Raw genomic sequence first — 21,291 nt, 5'->3', positions numbered from 1 at the left:
AACAAAGATTTCTTGAGGTTGGATGATCACCTTACAAGATTGGAAGTGAGCTAGCAAACTTGAAAGTATTCTTGATTTTATGTAACTAGAACTTGTAGAATATATGAAGAACACTTAGAACTTGAAGATAGAACTTAAGAGAGATCAATTAGATGAAGAAAATTGAAGAATGAAAGTGTTTGTAGGTGTTTTTGGTCGTTGGTGTATGGATTAGATATAAAGGATATGTAATTTTGTTTTCATGTAAATAAGTCATGAATGATTACTCATATTTTTGTAATTTTATGAGATATTTCATGCTAGTTGCCAAATGATGGTTCCCACATGTGTTAGGTGACTCGCATGGGCTGCTAAGAGCTGATCATTGGAGTGTATATACCAATAGTACATACATCTAAAAGCTGTGTATTGTACGAGTACGAATACGGGTGCAGTAGAATTGTTGATGAAACTGAACGAGGATGTAATTGTAAGCATTTTTGTTAAGTAGAAGTATTTTGATAAGTGTATTTAAGTCTTTCAAAAGTGTATAAATACATATTAAAACACTACATGTATATACATTTTAACTGAGTCGTTAAGTCATCGTTAGTCGTTACATGTAAGTGTTGTTTTGAAACCTTTAGGTTAACGATCTTGTTAAATGTTATTAACTCAATGTTTATAATATCAAATGAGATTTTAAATTATTATATTATCATGATATGATCATGTATGAATATCTCTTAATATGATATATATATATATACATTAAATGTCTTTACAACGATAATCGTTACATATATGTCTCGTTTAAAAATCATTAAGTTAGTAGTCTTGTTTGTACATATGTAGTTCATTGTTAAAATACTTAATGATATGTTTACTTATCATAGTATCATGTTAACTATATATATATCCATATATATGTCATCACATAGTTTTTACAAGTTTTAACGTTCGTGAATCACCGGTCAACTTGGGTGGTCAATTGTCTATATGAAACATATTTCAATTAATCAAGTCTTAACAAGTTTGATTGCTTAACATGTTGGAAACATTTAATCATGTAAATATCAATCTCAATTATTATATATAAACATGGAAAAGTTCGGGTCACTACATACCGGGCCACCAATAATCTTTCTTCAAGTCATAGTACATCTTTGTTGTACCCGGATGAATGGAATACTTCGACTTATGTGCTTCATCTAGTAGCACTTGTCAGTTACCACCCATCTTAGGTACTCACACTCTTCCTTGAAATAACAACAAACCACGCGAGCCCATAGAAATGAACTCCGTTTTCCCCACAATCCGCTCTTCATGCTTGTTGTGAACATACGCTTCTATTTGAATCTCACCAAGCTTTACAAGGAAATCGTTAGTAATAATCATGCGTAACGATCCTACTCGTATCGCCGAATGTTGACTCTTTCGACTCAATGCATCCGCGACCACGTTCGCCTTTCCCGGATGGTAAAGTATCTCACAATCATAATCCTTTACCACATCCATCCACCTACGTTGACGATAATTCAGATCTCGTTGAGTAAAGAGATGTTTCAAACTCTTAAGGTCCGAATAAATTGTACACTTGACGCCATACAAGTAGTGGCGCCAAATTTTCAATGCATGAACCACCAATGGCGATACCGGTTACGGAAAGGACCTTCCCCGAACTCCGCGGGAATCACAATCTCACCGGAGCGGGGCTGTGATCCTGAGGGTCTGGGGGCAGATGGAGCTGAAATCTCCGAAGGGTCCTGGGCTCCGCTAGAAGTAACCACTGGGGTAGGCGCCTGGCTGCTATCCCCAAAAGATGAAGCACCGGGGTCACTCGTGGGTAGCGGGATCGGTGTGTCGGTAGCAGCAGCAGCAGGTGGGGTGGCTGACGAGTCTAAACTGCCCAAAACGATAGCAGGTGGAATATCTGACATCTGAACATGGAAAAATAAATTTTTCCATGTCAGTAAGTCATAAAGCAAGCATGTATTAGGCCAACAGTTTAAATCATGTATAACAATAAGTAGCATGGCAATAATAACGAATCGTACAGAGGTAGCATGCAATCGAAAGCAAGTAATATCATACAGTAGTGAAATCATGTAGTAGCATATGGCATATAGCAGTAAAAGTAAGCAGCAGCATGCAGTAAGTCAGCGGAAATATGTAAACTAGCAAGTTGTAGATTAGTCCTATTAGTGAATCCTAATCGGGTCGGTCTTAGACTCACTAATGCAACCTAATTCCCTACAACCAATGCTCTGATACCAAATGTGATGCCCCGTACAAAATCATCGTGTACGAATCATCAACAACAGGATCATTACAAGGTTAAGTACTATATGCTGTAATAAAAGAAGTTACATTCACGATAAAAAGGTGACGTCATAACCAACATCAAATATTTTACACCAACAGTATGCTTCTACGAATAGCAAGCATGAATAAATGTATGTGACCCTTAGGTCATTACAAAACATAGTTTCAAATGTATAAAAGTTATGAATGCAGGATAAACAGTTCATGCGGTGCTAACACTAGAGCAGCGGGTGTCTACGGCAAGACTAGCACGACAGCGGAAGCAAATAACCTTAAGCACCTGAGAAAAACATGCTTAAAAACGTCAACACAAAGGTTGGTGAGCTATAGTTTAAGTATAACAGTATGTAAGGTAGGCCACGAGATTTCGGTGCTACAAAGAGCGTTTCAAAACAGTATGATAAAGTATATGTTAACCGTGGGCATTTGGTAACTAACTTAACGTTTATACCCCCTGAAAGTACACTTGGAAAGTGCGTATGTCTACGAAGTATTAAACACTCGTTAAATGCTAGCGCGACTAGCCCGAGTGGGGATGTCAAACCCTATGGATCCATATCTAAGATTCGCGTTCACGGTTCAAAAACCAATGATTAAACGTTACCGAGCTAAAGGGAATGTTTATGCCGTTATATAACCCACACATATATAAGTTTAAGTACTCGTGCCTAGTATGTAAAACATAAAATCCACATGTATTCTCAGTTCCCAAAATAAGTTAAAGTAAAAAGGGAATGCTATAACTCACAATGATAATGTAGCGGTAAAGTATGACTCGGAAAGTAAGCAAGTAATGAAGGTTGTCCAAACGGGTCCTCAACCTAAGTCAAATAGTACTAAGTCAGTAAATTGTCCGAATAGGTTTAAAAGTATGTAAATAAGGTCTTAAGGGTCATCATCATTCATCATCAAACAAAAGGTGTAAAGTAAGTTTCTTTCAAGTAAAGGGTTTTAAACAAAGGTTGAGTTCGGTCAGTCACCACGGCCTCTATACCTACTGAAATAAGGTGAGACCAGTGGACATGGCTCCGTATATCAGTCCTTTAGTTGTGGTATATATTACAGAAGCAAACTCGTCTTCATTTGACCGTGGCGACGGTCTAAGTACGAGTAGGTCAGAATTTTCAGCACAACGTTAAATGGACATAGTGACGATCGGAGGGCCATAAATCCTAAACCGTAACTCGGATTAAGACAAGTCCTATATGAAAAGTTATCTACTCGAACAGAGCTATCTGAAAATCATAATTACAGTAGCCCAGGTCATATGGGTCAGACACAGAAACAGTAGAACAGTAGGGTCAGTAGGTTCCGGTGGTTCTTGGTGCTCGATGCTTATCATGGTTCTCATCCTTGATGCATATAGCTTCAAGTGTGCAACTCGTTGATGTGTTTGAATCATTTTCACCAATGTTTGACCATCATAACCCAAGTGTAAGTCTAAGACATGAAGCACAACTCACTTAAGTGTTACAAGTGTTTTGATGAACCAAAGTTACATCAAGTCTTAGATCTAACACATACATGATCTTTAAAACTAATAATAAGTTACAAACTTGAAAGTAATCTTATGAAATCAAGATCTTGAGTTGTAGAACATAGTTCTTAGTTTGATCTTGAAGATCCAAGACTCAAAAGTCTAGATCTAACATAAGTGTACAAAGTTATAATTAAAGAAAGCTTACTTACATGTTCTTGAACCTTCAAAGTTAACTTTTAGTTTAAGATTAATGAGATCAAGGTTAACTAGTAACACTTGACCAATAACAACCAACAAACATGAAATTAAAGTGTATAATATGAAGAAATAAACTAAGTACACAAGTAAATAAGTTCATGGGTTGCATACTTTAAAGATTCAAACCAAAGTTTGATCTTTAAGAAAGTAAACTTTAAAGTTTACTAACATGAATTACAAGTATGATTTACAACACATGAACCTTAAATCTTTTGAAACAATAAATGAAGAACATAAGCTAGAAACTTTATGTTCTTGTATGCCTTGTAAGAACAAGTTAGATGAAGAATCAAACTAATAAGTTTGCTTCTTAGAAAATAGTAAGTAAACAACAACAATATGAAGCAAGTAACAACAAATAAGTAAACAACTACAACAAGTAACAATAATCAAAGACAAGTGATGATGATGATTATGTATGTATATGTAAATCGGTTTTGCAAAGAAAAGAGAAAGAAAAGAAACCTTGTAACTTACAAAGTTTAGAGAGAAAAGAGAGAAAAAAAAGTATGCAAGTAAGTGTGTGTTTGGAATGAATGAAGTGTGAGAGAAACTAGTAGCTAAGTAATGTAAAAAAAAATTAAACAACCACCCTTGATGCACCCTAGGCCACGGCCAGCAGAAAAAAGAGGAGGGGAGGGAAGTGTTCAAAGGTCACTTGCATGAAAAGCCTTAAAAGTGTGGTTAATAGGTGGCCATGCATGGGGATTATGTGTAAACTAGATTCCAAGTGTAACAACTAACTAGTTAAACTCCAAGGTGATACTTACATGTAGAAGAAATGGAGTAGTTAATCCAATAAGGTGTAGGGTGGGCTTATAAGTCTATATTCATGAGTCCATTAACATTAAACAAGTCCAAGTTCCATTAATTAACAAATAAATCCAATTAAAGCCCAAGTAACTAACTAATCACCATAGTTAATTAAAATGATTAATAAAATCAATCATGAATGTAAATAATACTTGAAAATATTATTCGTGTAATGTACGCGTGACACAAAGACGTTTCAGGCAATTAAAGTCTAGTACGGTTAATCATGGCAACAAGTAAATGTAATAACATGCATTCGTTTAATCACAAGTATTAATAATAATAATTATTAATAAATAACGTTGGAAAAACCAGGGTCGTTACATTACCCACCTGTTAAAGAAAATTTCATCCCGAAATTTTAAGCTGAGGTAGATGGAGGAGTCGGGAAAAGGTGAGGATACTTTCGCATCATTTGATCCTCTCGTTCCCAAGTAAACTCAGGTCCTCGTTTGGCATTCCATCGTACTCGGACGATCAGAATCTTGTTGCGTTTCAAAGTTTTGATCTCACGATCCATAATTTCAACAGGTTCTTCCACAAAGTGAAGTTTGTCGTCAATCGTAAGTTCTTCAAGTGGTATGATAAGTTCAGGTGCAGCAAGACACTTCTTCAAGTTTGACACATGGAAGGTAGGATGAACTGAGCTCAATTGTGCTGGTAGATCCAAACGGTAAGCAACGAGTCCAACACGTTCCAAGATTTCGAAAGGACCAATGTATCGTGGGTTTAACTTTCTGCGTTTTCCAAAACGAATCACACCTTTCCAAGGTGCAACTTTCAACATTACACGGTTACCGACGTTAAATTCAAAGTCTTTACATTTAAGATCGGCATAACTCTTTTGACAGTCACGAGCAGTCTTAAGTCTAGCTTGAATCTGAGCAATCTTCTCCGTTGTTTCATGGACTACCTTGGGTCCGGTGATTTGCTTTTCGCCTACTTTGGCCCAAAAAATAGGAGATTGGCACTTGCGGCCATACAATGCTTCGAAAGGTGCATCATTAATGCTTGAGTGATAACTGTTGTTGTATGAGAATTCGGCTAACGGCAAATGCCTTTCCCAGGCCTTTCCAAAATCAATGACACATGCACGCAACATGTCCAGCAAGGTCTGAATCGTTCGTTCACTTTGCCCGTCAGTCTGAGGGTGATAAGCAGTACTCATGTCAAGACGAGTTCCCATGGCTTCTTGCAAAGAACGCCAAAATCTAGAAGCAAAACGGGGATCGCGATCTGAGATGATCGATAACGGTACACCATGACGAGATACAACCTCCTTGATGTATAGTTGAGCAAGTCTCTCCATTGTATCCGTTTCCTTCATCGCTAGAAAGTGTGCAGATTTGGTAAGGCGGTCAACAATAACCCAGATGGTATCGTATCCGCCCACCATCTTTGGTAGCTTGGTGATGAAATCCATCGTTATCCTTTCCCACTTCCATTGTGGGATTTCCGGTTGTTGAAGTAAACCAGAAGGTCTCTGATGCTCGGCTTTAACCTTCGAGCAAGTCAAACACTTACCAACATAAGTCGCAATGTCCTTTTTAAGATTCGGCCACCAATACTGTTCTTTAAGGTCGTGGTACATTTTGCCCGCTCCAGGATGAATTGAATATCTCGATTTGTGGGCTTCATCAAGTATAAGGTTCTGTAGATCTCCATAAAGAGGTACCCAAATTCTTCCGGCATAACATCGGAGTCCAGACTCCCTAACCTCGAATCGAGAGACAAGTATGTTATCATGTTCGTGAGTTATATTCTCCTTCTTGAGAGCCTTATCCTGGGCTACTCTGATCTGGTTGTTGAGGTTTGAATGGATGGTGATGTTCAGAGCCCTAACACGAAGAGGTGTCGTCCTCTCTTCTCGGCTTAAAGCGTCACCTACAACATTGGCCTTGCCGGGATGATAACGGAGTTCACAATCGTAGTCGTTGAGCGTCTCGATCCATCGACGCTGTCTCATATTTAGTTCCTTCTGATCAAAGATATGCTGGAGACTCTTGTGATCGGTGAAGATAGTGCTCTTAGTTCCATAAAGATAGTGTCTCCACAATTTGAGCGCGAAGACAACGGCTCCAAGTTTGAGATCGTGAGTAGTGTAGTTCCATTCGTGAATCTTCAGTTGTCAGGAGGCATAAGCGATAACCTTTGATCGTTGCATCAGTACACAACCAAAACCACTCTTCGATGCATCACAATAAACAACAAAGTCGTCACTGCCCTCAGGAAGTGATAGGACAGGTGCGGTGGTTAACTTCTTCTTCAAAGTTTGTAATGCTGATTCGTGTGCAGGTTCCTAAATGAACTTCTTGCCCTTGTGAGTCGGTGCGGTCAAAGGACACACAATCAGAGAAAATCCTTCAATGAACCTTCGGTAGTAACCGGCGAGACCTAGGAATTGGCGAATATGAGTCGGAGTAGTGGGGGTCTCCCACTTGCTGATAGCTTCAATCTTGGTGGGATCAACTTTGATACCCTGATCGCTCACAACATGACCCAGAAATTGTACTTCCTTCAACCAAAATTCACACTTGGAGAATCTGGCGTAAAGTTGCTCTTGTCTCAAGAGTTCAAGTACTAGTCGGAGGTGTTGCTCATGCTCTTCTTCACTCTTAGAGTAGATGAGTTGGAATAGATTTGTTACCAATTTTCACGTAGCTAAAATGAGAAAAATTATCCAATCTTGTTTTACCCATAACTTCTTCATTTTAAATCCGTTTTGAGTGAATCAAATTGCTATGGTTTCATATTGAACTCTATTTTATGAATCTAAACAGAAAAAGTATAGGTTTATAGTCGGAAAAATAAGTTACAAGTTGTTTTTGTAAAGGTAGTCATTTCAGTCGAAAGAACGACGTCTAGATGACCATTTTAGAAAACATACTTCCACTTTGAGTTTAACCATAATTTTTGGATATAGTTTCATGTTCATAATAAAAATCATTTTCTCAGAATAACAACTTTTAAATCAAATTTTATCATAGTTTTTAATTAACTAACCCAAAACAGCCCGCGGTGTTACTACGACGGCGTAAATCTGGTTTTACGGTGTTTTTCGTGTTTCCAGGTTTTAAATCATTAAGTTAGCATATCATATAGATATAGAACATGTGTTTAGTTGATTTTAAAAGTCAAGTTAGAAGGATTAACTTTTGTTTGCGAACAAGTTTAGAATTAACTAAACTATGTTATAGTGATTACAAGTTTAAACCTTCGAATAAGATAGCTTTATATGTATGAATCGAATGATGTTATGAACATCATTACTACCTTAAGTTCCTTGGATAAACCTACTTGAAAAGAGAAAAATGGATCTAGCTTCAACGGATCCTTGGATGGCTCGAAGTTCTTGAAGCAGAATCATGACACGAAAACAAGTTCAAGTAAGATCATCACTTGAAATAAGATTGTTATAGTTATAGAAATTGAACCAAAGTTTGAATATGATTATTACCTTGTATTATAATGATAACCTACTGTAAGAAACAAAGATTTCTTGAGGTTGGATGATCACCTTACAAGATTGGAAGTGAGCTAGCAAACTAGAAAGTATTCTTGATTTTATGTAACTAGAACTTGTAGAATATATGAAGAACACTTAGAACTTGAAGATAGAACTTGAGAGAGATCAATTAGATGAAGAAAATTGAAGAATGAAAGTGTTTGTAGGTGTTTTTGGTCGTTGGTGTATGGATTAGATATAAAGGATATGTAATTTTGTTTTCATGTAAATAAGTCATGAATGATTACTCATATTTTTGTAATTTTATGAGATATTTCATGCTAGTTGCCAAATGATGGTTCCCACATGTGTTAGGTGACTCGCATGGGCTGCTAAGAGTTGATCATTGGAGTGTATATACCAATAGTACATACATCTAAAAGCTGTGTATTGTACGAGTACGAATACGGGTGCAGTAGAATTGTTGATGAAACTGAACGAGGATGTAATTGTAAGCATTTTTGTTAAGTAGAAGTATTTTGATAAGTGTATTTAATCTTTCAAAAGTGTATAAATACATATTAAAACACTACATGTATATACATTTTAACTGAGTCGTTAAGTCATCGTTAGTCGTTACATGTAAGTGTTGTTTTGAAACCTTTAGGTTAACGATCTTGTTAAATGTTATTAACCCAATGTTTATAATATCAAATGAGATTTTAAATTAATATATTATCATGATATGATCATGTATGAATATCTCTTAATATGATATATATACATTAAATGTCTTTACAACGATAATCGTTACATATATGTCTCGTTTAAAAATCATTAAGTTAGTAGTCTTGTTTTTACATATGTAGTTCATTGTTAATATACTTAATGATATGTTTACTTATCATAGTATCATGTTAACTATATATATATCCATATATATGTCATCATATAGTTTTTACAAGTTTTAACGTTCGTGAATCACCGGTCAACTTGGGTGGTCAATTGTCTATATGAAACATATTTCAATTAATCAAGTCTTAACAAGTTTGATTGCTTAACATGTTGGAAACATTTAATCATGTAAATATCAATCTCAATTAATATATATAAACATGGAAAAGTTCGGGTCACTACAGTACCTACCCGTTAAATAAATTTCGTCCCGAAATTTTAAGCTGTTGAAGGTGTTGACGAATCTTCTGGAAATAGATGTGGGTATTTCTCTTCATCTGATCTTCACGCTCCCAGGTGAACTCGGGTCCTCTACAAGCATTCCATCAAACCTTAACAATTGGTATCTTGTTTTGCTTAAGTCTTTTAACCTCACGATCCATTATTTCAACGGGTTCTTCGATGAATTGAAGTTTTTCGTTGATTTGGATTTCATCTAACGGAATAGTGAGATCTTCTTTAGCAAAACATTTCTTTAAATTCGAGATGTGGTAACTCAAGTCGGTAAGCTACTGGTCCGACACGATCAATAATCTTGAATGGTCCAATATACCTTGGATTTAATTTCCCTCGTTTACCAAATCGAACAACGCCTTTCCAAGGTGCAACTTTAAGCATGACCATCTCTCCAATTTCAAATTCTATATCTTTTCTTTTAATGTCAGCGTAGCTCTTTTGTCGACTTTGGGCGGTTTTCAACCGTTGTTGAATTTGGATGATCTTCTCGGTAGTTTCTTGTATAATCTCCGGACCCGTAATCTGTCTATCCCCCACTTCACTCCAACAAATCGGAGACCTGCACTTTCTACCATAAATTGCTTCAAACGGCGCCATCTCAATGCTTGAATGGTAGCTGTTGTTGTAGGAAAATTCTGCTAACGGTAGATGTCGATCCCAACTGTTTCTGAAATCAATAACACATGCTCGTAGCATGTCTTCAAGCGTTTGTATTGTCCTTTCGCTCTGCCCATCAGTTTGTGGATGATAGGCAGTACTCAAGTCTAGACGAGTTCCTAATGCTTGCTGTAATGTCTGCCAGAATCTTGAAATAAATCTGTCATCCCTATCAGAGATAATAGAGATTGGTATTCCATGTCTGGAGACGACTTTCTTCAAATACAGTCGTGCTAACTTCTCCATCTTGTCATCTTCTCTTATTGGCAGGAAGTGTGCTGATTTGGTGAGACGATCAACTATCACCCAAATAGTATCAAAACCACTTGCAGTCCTTGGCAATTTAGTGATGAAATCCATGGTAATGTTTTCCCATTTCCATTCCGGGATTTCGGGTTGTTGAAGTAGACCTGATGGTTTCTGATGCTCAGCTTTGACCTTAGAACACGTCAAACATTCTCCTACGTATTTAGCAACATCGGCTTTTATACCCGGCCACCAAAAATGTTTCTTGAGATCCTTGTACATCTTCCCCGTTCCAGGATGTATTGAGTATCTGGTTTTATGAGCTTCTCTAAGTACCATTTCTCTCATATCTCCAAATTTTGGTACCCAAATCCTTTCAGCCCTATACCGGGTTCCGTCTTCCCGAATATTAAGATGCTTCTCCGATCCTTTGGGTATTTCATCCTTTAAATTTCTCTCTTTTAAAACTCCTTGTTGCGCCTCCTTTATTTGAGTAGTAAGGTTATTATGAATCATTATATTCTTAGATTTTACTCGAATGGGTTCTCTGTCCTTCCTGCTCAAGGCATCGGCTACCACATTTGCCTTCCCCGGGTGGTAACGAATCTCAAAGTCGTAATCATTCAATAATTCAATCCACCTACGCTGCCTCATATTCAGTTGTTTCTGATTAAATATGTGTTGAAGACTTTTGTGGTCGGTATATATAATACTTTTGACCCCATATAAGTAATGCCTCCAAGTCTTTAATGCAAAAACAACTACGCCTAATTCCAAATCATGCGTCGTATAATTTTGTTCGTGAATCTTCAATTGTCTAGACGCATAAGCAATCACCTTAGTTTGTTGCATTAATACACAACCGAGACCTTTCTTTGATGCGTTACAATAAATCACAAAATCATCATTCCCTTCAGGCAATGACAATATAGGTGCCGTAGTTAGCTTTTTCTTCAATAACTGAAATGCTTTCTCTTGTTCATCATTCCATTCAAATTTCTTCCCTTTATGCGTTAATGCAGTCAAGGGTTTTGCTATTCTGGAAAAGTCTTGGATGAACCTTCTGTAGTAACCAGCTAGTTCTAAAAACTGGCATATGTGTTTCAGAGTTTTTGGGGTTTCCCACTTTTCAACAGTTTCTATCTTTGCCGGATCCACCTTAATACCTTCTTTGTTCACTATGTGACCGAGGAATTGAACTTCTTCCAACCAAAATGCACACTTTGAAAACTTAGCGTACAATTCTTCCTTCCTCAATACTTCTAACACCTTTCTCAAATGTTCACCGTGTTCTTGGTCATTCTTTGAGTAAATAAGTATGCCATCAATGAAAACAATGACAAACTTGTCAAGGTATGGTCCACACACTCGGTTCATAAGGTCCATGAACACAGCTGGTGCATTAGTTAAACCAAACGGCATGACCATAAACTCGTAATGACCGTAACGTGTTCTGAAAGCAGTCTTTGGAATATCATCTTCTTTCACCCGCATTTGATGATACCCGGAACGTAAGTCAATCTTTGAATAAACATACGAGCCTTGTAGTTGATCAAATAAGTCGTCGATTCTCGGTAGTGGGTAGCGGTTCTTGATGGTAAGTTTGTTCAACTCTCGGTAGTCGATACACAACCTGAATGTACCATCTTTCTTCTTGACAAACAAAACAGGAGCTCCCCACGGTGATGTGCTTGGTCGAATGAAACCACGCTCTAAAAGTTCTTGTAATTGGCTTTGCAGTTCTTTCATCTCGCTGGGTGCGAGTCTGTAAGGAGCACGAGCTATTGATGCAGCTCCTGGTACAAGATCTATTTGAAATTCAACGGATCGATGTGGGGGTAATCCCGGTAATTCTTTCGGAAATACATCGGGAAATTCTTTTGCAATGGGAACATCATTGATGCTCTTTTCTTCAGTTTGTACTTTCTCGACGTGTGCTAGAACAGCATAGCAACCTTTTCTTATTAGTTTTGGTGCCTTCAAATTACTAATAAGATGTAGCTTCGTGTTGCCCTTTTCTCCGTACACCATTAAGGGTTTTCCTTTTTCTCGTATAATGCGAATTGCATTTTTGTAACAAACGATCTCTGCTTTCACTTCTTTCAATCAGTCCATACCGATTATCACATCAAAACTCCCTAACTCTACTGGTATCATATCAATCTTAAATGTTTCGCTAACCAGTTTAATTTCTCGATTACGACATATTTATCTGCTGAAATTAATTTACCATTTGCTAATTCGAGTAAAAATTTACTATCCAAAGGCGTCAATGGACAACTTAATTTAGCACAAAAATCTCTACTCATATAGCTTCTATCCGCACCCAAATCAAATAAAACGTAAGAAGATTTATTGTCAATAAGAAACGTACCCGTAACAAGCTCCGGGTCTTCCTGTGCCTCTGCCGCATTAATATTGAAAACTCTTCCGCGGCCTTGTCCATTCGTGTTCTCCTGGTTCGGGCAATTTCTAATAATGTGGCCCGGTTTTCCACATTTATAACAAACTACATTGGCATAACTTGCTCCGACACTACTTGCTCCGCCATTACTCGTTCCGACACCATTTGTTCTTTTCGTTCTATTAACTCCTGGTCCGTAGACCTCACACTTCGCCGCGCTATGACCATTTCTTTTACACTTGTTGCAAAATTTGGTACAGAACCCCGAGTGATACTTTTCACACCTTTGGCATAGCTGCTTCTGATTGTTGTTGTTGTTGTTGCGGTTATTATTGTTGTTAGGATGATTGTTGTAGTTGCTGTTGTTGTTGTTATTGTTGTTGGGCCGTTTGTTGTAGTTTCGATTGATGTTGCGATTGTTGGGATAATTGTTGCGATTATTGTTGTAATTACTGTTGTTGTTGTATTGGTGATTCTTATCACCGTTTTCCTCCTACTTTCTTTTGACTTGCTTCACATTGGCCTCTTCAGTAGTCTGTTCTTTAATTCTTTCTTCAATCTGGTTCACTAGTTTGTGAGCCATTCTACATGCCTGTTGTATGGAGGCGGGCTCGTGTGAACTTATATCTTCTTGGATTCTTTCCGGTAATCCTTTCACAAACGCGTCGATCTTCTCTTCCTCATCTTCGAATGCTCCCGGACACAATAGGCACAATTCTGTGAATCGTCTTTCGTACGTGGTAATATCAAATCCTTGGGTTCGTAACCCTCTAAGTTCTGTCTTGAGCTTATTGACCTCGGTTCTGGGACGGTACTTCTCGTTCATCAAGTGCTTGAATGCTGACCATGGTAGTGCGTACGCATCGTCTTGTCCCACTTGCTCTAGATAGGTATTCCACCATGTTAACGCAGAACCTGTGAAGGTATATGTAGCGTACTTCACTTTGTCCTCTTCAGTACACTTACTTATGGCAAACACCGATTCGACCTTCTCGGTCCACCATTTCAATCTGATCGGTCCTTCGGTTCCATCAAATTCCAAAGGTTTGCAGGCAGTGAATTCTTTGTAGGTGCATCCTACACGATTTCCTGTACTGCTAGATCCAAGGTTATTGTTGGTATGTAGCGCAGCCTGTACTGTGGCTATGTTTGAAGCTAGAAAAGTACGGAATTCCTCTTCATTCATATTCACGGTGTGTCGAGTAGTCGGTGCCATTTCCTTCAAAATAGTCAAATGGAACAAGTTAATCATACAGAATATTAAGAGTAGTTAATAGTATTTCGTAGCATAATATGAACTCATTTATAAAAGCTTTTTCTTCATATTAGCATTTTATAAGTTTAAATTCGGGTAGTACCTACCCGTTAAGTTCATACTTAGTAGCTAATATACAATTCAACTACTACAATTCTATATGAAAAACTGATTATAATAATATTTCGCGTTCAAACTTTTACACAATATTTTACAAACTTACAATACCGCTTATTTTATATATAGCATGAAATATAGCACACAATAAATTTGATACAAGATGGTTGTGAAGATAATTCTAGCTAGTACACAAGTCGTTCAGCAAAGGCAATAAAGACACGTAATTCATACGTCCAGAAACAAGTCATGCATTCTGGTTTTACTAGGATTACTTCCCATCCTTGGTCTTGTGGAACATAACCGTTATGGCCGTTGATAAGACAGCGTGTTGTAACGTCGTCAAAGGGACGAGGGTTACGTAATGTCCAACAGTCCCGTAATAATCTAAAAACCTCATTTCTTACCCCAATTACCGACTCCGTCACTTGTGGGAACATTTTGTTTAATAGTTGTAGCCCGATGTTCTTGTTCTCACTTTGGTGAGAAGCGAACATTACTAATCCGTAAGCATAACATGCTTCTTTATGTTGCATGTTAGCCGATTTTTCTAAATCACGAAGTCCAATATTCGGATATAGTGAGTCAAAATAATTTCTTAACCCATTGCGTAAAATAGCATTTGGGTTCCCCGCAATATATGCGTCAAAGTAAACACATCGTAACTTATGGATGTCCCAATGTGATTCCCCCATCTTTCGAACGAAAGCCTTTTATAAACCAAGGCATTCTTGGAACGTTCTTCGAATGTCTTACAAACTGATCTCGCCTTAAATAGTTGTGCCGAAGAATTCTGACCGACTCTAGACAAGATTTCATCAATCATGTCTCCGGGTAGGTCTCTTAAAATATTGGGTTGTCTATCCATTTTGTGTTTTTATACTGTAAAATAGACAAGAGTTAGTTTCATAAAAAAAATACTTATTAATACAAGCAATTTTTACATATATCATAAAGCATAAGCACACTATATTACATATATTACACCACACGAATACAACTATCTTATTCCAACTCGCTTGTTTCTTCTTCTTCGATTTTGGTTCGTTTTGCCAAGTTTCTAGGGATATATGATGTTCCCCTAATACGAGCCGTCGTTTTCCACATTGGTTTAGAAAAACCTGGTGGTTTAGAGGTTCCCGGGTCATTGTTACAACTTAAGGACTTCGGGGGTTGACGATACATATAAAGTTCATCGGGGTTGGAATTAGATTTCTCTATTTTTATGCCCTTTCCCTTATTATTTTCTTTTGCCTTTTTAAATTCAGTTGGGGTAATTTCTATAACATCATCGGAATTCTCGTCGGAATCCGATTCATCGGAGAATTGGTAATCCTCCCAATATTTTGCTTCCTTGGCGGAAACACCATTGACCATAATTAACCCTGGTCGGTTGGTTGAGGATTTTCTTTTACTTAACCATTTTATTATTTCCCCCACCGGTTCTATTTCTTCATCCGGTTCCGATTCTTCTTCCGGTTCCGATTCTTCTTCCGGTTCCGACTCTTCTTCCGGTTCCTCTTCGGGAACTTGTGAATCAGTCCACGAATTATTCCAATTTACATTTGACTCTTCATTATTATTAGGTGAGTCAATGGGACTTGTTCTAGAGGTAGACATCTATCACATAATATCAAACGCGTTAAGAGATTAATATATCACATAATATTCACATGTTAAAAATATATAGTTTCCAACAAAATTTGTTAAGCAATCATTTTTCAAGTAAACACGGTCGAAGTCCAGACTCACTAATGCATCCTAACAAACTCGATAAGACACACTAATACAAAATTTTGGTTCTCTAAGACCAACGCTCGGATACCAACTGAAATGTCCCGTTCTTATTGATTAAAAACGTTCCATATTAATTGATTTCGTTGCGAGGTTTTGACCTCTATATGAGACGTTTTTCAAAGACTGCATTCATTTTAAAACAAACCATAACCTTTATTTCATCAATAAAGGTTTAAAAAGCTTTACGTAGATTATCAAATAATGATAATCTAAAATATCTTGTTTACACACGACCATTACATAATGGTTTACAATACAAATATGTTACAACAAAATAAGTTTCTTGAATGCAGTTTTTACACAATATCATACAAGCATGGACTCCAAATCTCGTCCTTATTTAAGTATGCGATAGTGGAAGCTCTTAATAATCACCTGAGAATAAACATGCTTAAAACGTCAACAAAAATGTTGGTGAGTTATAGGTTTAACCTATATATATCAAATCATAATAATAGACCACAAGATTTCATATTTCAATACACATCCCATACATAGAGATAAAAATCATTCATATGGTGAACACCTGGTAACCGACATTAACAAGATGCATATATAAGAATATCCCCATCATTCCGGGACACCCTTCGGATATGATATAAATTTCGAAGTACTAAAGCATCCGGTACTTTGGATGGGGTTTGTTAGGCCCAATAGATCTATCTTTAGGATTCGCGTCAATTAGGGTGTCTGTTCCCTAATTCTTAGATTACAAGACTTAATAAAAAGGGGCATATTCGATTTCGATAATTCAACCATAGAATGTAGTTTCACGTACTTGTGTCTATTTTGTAAATCATTTATAAAACCTGCATGTATTCTCATCCCAAAAATATTAGATTTTAAAAGTGGTACTATAACTCACTTTCACAGATTTTTACTTCGTCGGGAAGTAAGACTTGGCCACTGGTTGATTCACGAACCTATAACAATATATACATATATATCAAAGTATGTTCAAAATATATTTACAACACTTTTAATATATTTTGATGTTTTAAGTTTATTAAGTCAGCTGTCCTCGTTAGTAACCTACAACTAGTTGTCCACAGTTAGATGTACAGAAATAAATCGATAAATATTATCTTGAATCAATCCACGACCCAGTGTATACGTATCTCAGTATTGATCACAACTCAAACTATATATATTTTGGAATCAACCTCAACCCTGTATAGCTAACTCCAAAATTCACATATAGAGTGTCTATGGTTGTTCCGAAATATATATAGATGTGTCCACATGATAGGTGAAACATTGTATACGTGTCTATGGTATCTCAAGATTACATAATATACAATACAAGTTGATTAAGTTATGGTTGGAATAGATTTGTTACCAATTTTCACGTAGCTAAAATGAGAAAAATTATTCAATCTTGTTTTACCCATAACTTCTTCATTTTAAATCCGTTTTGAGTGAATCAAATTGCTATGGTTTCATATTGAACTCTATTTTATGAATATAAACAGAAAAAGTATATTTTTATAGTCGGAAAAATAAGTTACAAGTCGTTTTTGTAAAGGTAGTCATTTTAGTCGAAAGAACGACGTCTAGATGACCATTTTAGAAAACATACTCCCACTTTGAGTTTAACCATAATTTTTGGATATAGTTTCATGTTCATAATAAAAATCATTTTCTCAGAATAAAAACTTTTAAATCAAAGTTTATCATAGTTTTTAATTAACTAACCCAAAACAGCCCGCGGTGTTACTACGACGGCGTAAATCCGGTTTTACGGTGTTTTTCGTGTTTCCAGGTTTTAAATCATTAAGTTAGCATATCATATAGATATAGAACATGTGTTTAGTTGATTTTAAAAGTCAAGTTAGAAGGATTAACTTTTGTTTGCGAACAAGTTTAGAATTAACTAAACTATGTTCTAGTGATTACAAGTTTAAACCTTCGAATAAGATAGCTTTATATGTATGAATCGAATGATGTTATGAACATCATTACTACCTTAAGTTCCTTGGATAAACCTACTGGAAAAGAGAAAAATGGATCTAGCTTCAACGGATCCTTGGATGGCTCGAAGTTCTTGAAGCAGAATCATGACACGAAAACAAGTTCAAGTAAGATCATCACTTGAAATAAGATTGTTATAGTTATAGAAATTGAACCAAAGTTTGAATATGATTATTACCTTGTATTATAATGATAACCTACTGTAAGAAACAAAGATTTCTTGAGATTGGATGATCACCTTACAAGATTGGAAGTGAGCTAGCAAACTTGAAAGTATTCTTGATTTTATGTAACTAGAACTTGTAGAATATATGAAGAACACTTAGAACTTGAAGATAGAACTTGAGAGAGATCAATTAGATGAAGAAAATTGAATAATGAAAGTGTTTGTAGGTGTTTTTGGTCGTTGGTGTATGGATTAGATATAAAGGATATGTAATTTTGTTTTCATGTAAATAAGTCATGAATGATTACTCATATTTTTGTAATTTTATGAGATATTTCATGCTAGTTGCCAAATGATGGTTCCCACATGTGTTAGGTGACTCATATGGGCTGCTAAGAGCTGATCATTTGAGTGTATATACCAATAGTACATACAACTAAAAGCTGTGTATTGTACGAGTACGAATACGGGTGCATACGAGTAGAATTGTTGATGAAACTGAACGAGGATGTAATTGTAAGCATTTTTGTTAAGTAGAAGAATTTTGATAAGTGTATTTAAGTCTTTAAAAAGTGTATAAATACATATTAAAACATTACATGTATATACATTTTAACTGAGTCGTTAAGTCATCGTTAGTCGTTACATGTAAGTGTTGTTTTGAAACCTTTAGGTTAACGATCTTGTTAAATGTTATTAACCCAATGTTTATAATATCAAATGAGATTTTAAATTATTATATTATCATGATATTATCATGTATGAATATCTCTTAATATGATATATATACATTAAATGTCTTTACAACGATAATCGTTACATATATGTCTCGTTTAAAAATCATTAAGTTAGTAGTCTTGTTTTTACATATGTAGTTCATTGTTAATATACTTAATGATATGTTTACTTATCATAGTATCATGTTAACTATATATATATCCATATATATGTCATCATATAGTTTTTACAAGTTTTAACGTTCGTGAATCACCGGTCAACTTGGGTGGTCAATTGTCTATATGAAACATATTTCAATTAATCAAGTCTTAACAAGTTTGATTGCTTAACATGTTGGAAACATTTAATCATGTAAATATCAATCTCAATTAATATATATAAACATGGAAAAGTTCGGGTCACTACATACCGGGCCACCAATAATCTTTCTTCAAGTCATAGTACATCTTTGTTGCACCCGGATGAATGGAATACTTCGACTTATGTGCTTCATCTAGTAGCACTTGTCAGTTACCACCCATCTTAGGTACCCACACTCTTCCCTGAAATGACAACAAACCACGCGAGCCCATAGAAATGAACACTGTTTGCCCCACAATCCGCTCTTCATGCTTGTTGTGAACATACGCTTCTATTTGAATCTCACCAAGCTTTACAAGGAAATCGTTAGTAATAATCATGCGTAACAATCCTACTCGTATCGCCGGATGTTGACTCTTTCGACTCAATGCATCCGTGACCACGTTCGCCTTTCCCGGATGGTAAAGTATCTCACAATCATAATCCTTTACCACATCCATCCACCTACGTTGACGATAATTCAGATCTCATTGAGTAAAGAGATGTTTCAAACTCTTAAGGTCCGAATAAATTGTACACTTGACGGCATACAAGTAGTTGCGCCAAATTTTCAATGCATGAACCACCAATGGCGATACCGGTTACGGAAAGGACCTTCCCCGAACTCCGCGGGAATCACAATCTCACCGGAGCGGGGTTGTGATCCTGAGGGTCCGGGGGCAGATGGAGCTGAAATCTCCGAAGGGTCCTGGGCTCCGCTAGAAGTAACCACTGGGGCAGGCGCCTGGCTGCTAGTCCCGAAAGATGAAGCGTCGGGGTCACTCGTGGGTAGCGGGATCGGTGTGTCGGCGGCATCAGCAGCAGGTGGGGTGGCTGACGAGTCTAAACTGCCCAAAACGATAGCAGGTGGAATATCTGACATCTGAACATGGAAAAATAAATTTTTCCATGTCAGTAAGTCATAAAGCAAGCATGTATTAGGCCAACAGTTTAAATTATGTATAACAATAAGTAGCATGGCAATAATAACGAATCGTACAGAGGTAGCATGCAATCGAAAGCAAGTAATATCATACAGTAGTGAAATCATGTAGTAGCATATGGCATATAGCAGTAAAAGTAAGCAGCAGCATGCAGTAAGTCAGCGGAAACAAGTAAACTAGCAAGTTGTAGATTAGTCCTATTAGTGAATCCTAATCGGGTCGGTCTTAGACTCACTAATGCAACCTAATTCCCTACAACCAATGCTCTGATACCAAATGTGATGCCCCGTACAAAACCATCGTGTACGAATCATCAACAACAGGATCATTACAAGGTTAAGTACTATATGCTGTAATAAAAGAAGTTGCATTCACGATAAAAAGGTGACGTCATAACCAACATCAAATGTTTTACACCAACAGTATGCTTCTACGAATAGCAAGCATGAATAAATGTATGTGACCCTTAGGTCGTTACAAAACATAGTTTCAAATGTATAAAATTTATGAATGCAGGATAAACAGTTCATGCGGTGATAACACTAGAGCAGCGGGTGTCTACGGCAAGACTAGCACGACAGCGGAAGCAAATAACCTTAAGCACCTGAGAAAAACATGATTAAAAACGTCAACACAAAGGTTGGTGAGCTATAGTTTAAGTATAACAGTATGTAAGGTAGGCCACGAGATTTCGGTGCTACAAAGAGCGTTTCAAAACAGTATGATAAAGTATATGTTAACCGTGGGCACTTGGTAACTAACTTAACGTTTATACCCCCTGAAAGTACACTTGGAAAGTGCGTATGTCTACGAAGTATTAAACACTCGTTAAATGCTAGCGCGACTAGCCCGAGTGGGGATGTCAAACCCTATGGATCCATATCTAAGATTCGCGTTCACGGTTCAAAAACCAATGATTAAACGTTACCGAGCTAAAGGGAATGTTTATGCCGTTGTATAACCCACACATATATAAGTTTAAGAACTCGTGCCTAGTATGTAAAACATAAAATCTGCATGTATTCTCAGTTCCCAAAATAAGTTAAAGTAAAAAGGGAATGCTATAACTCACAATGATAAAGTAGCGGTAAAGTATGACTCGGAAAGTAAGCAAGTAATGTAGGTTGTCCAAACGGGTCCTCAACCTAAGTCAAATAGTACTAAGT

Source organism: Rutidosis leptorrhynchoides, chromosome 4 (assembly GCF_046630445.1).
Source record: "Rutidosis leptorrhynchoides isolate AG116_Rl617_1_P2 chromosome 4, CSIRO_AGI_Rlap_v1, whole genome shotgun sequence".
Classification (NCBI taxonomy): domain Eukaryota; kingdom Viridiplantae; phylum Streptophyta; class Magnoliopsida; order Asterales; family Asteraceae; genus Rutidosis; species Rutidosis leptorrhynchoides.
This window is presented reverse-complemented; position numbering follows the sequence as displayed.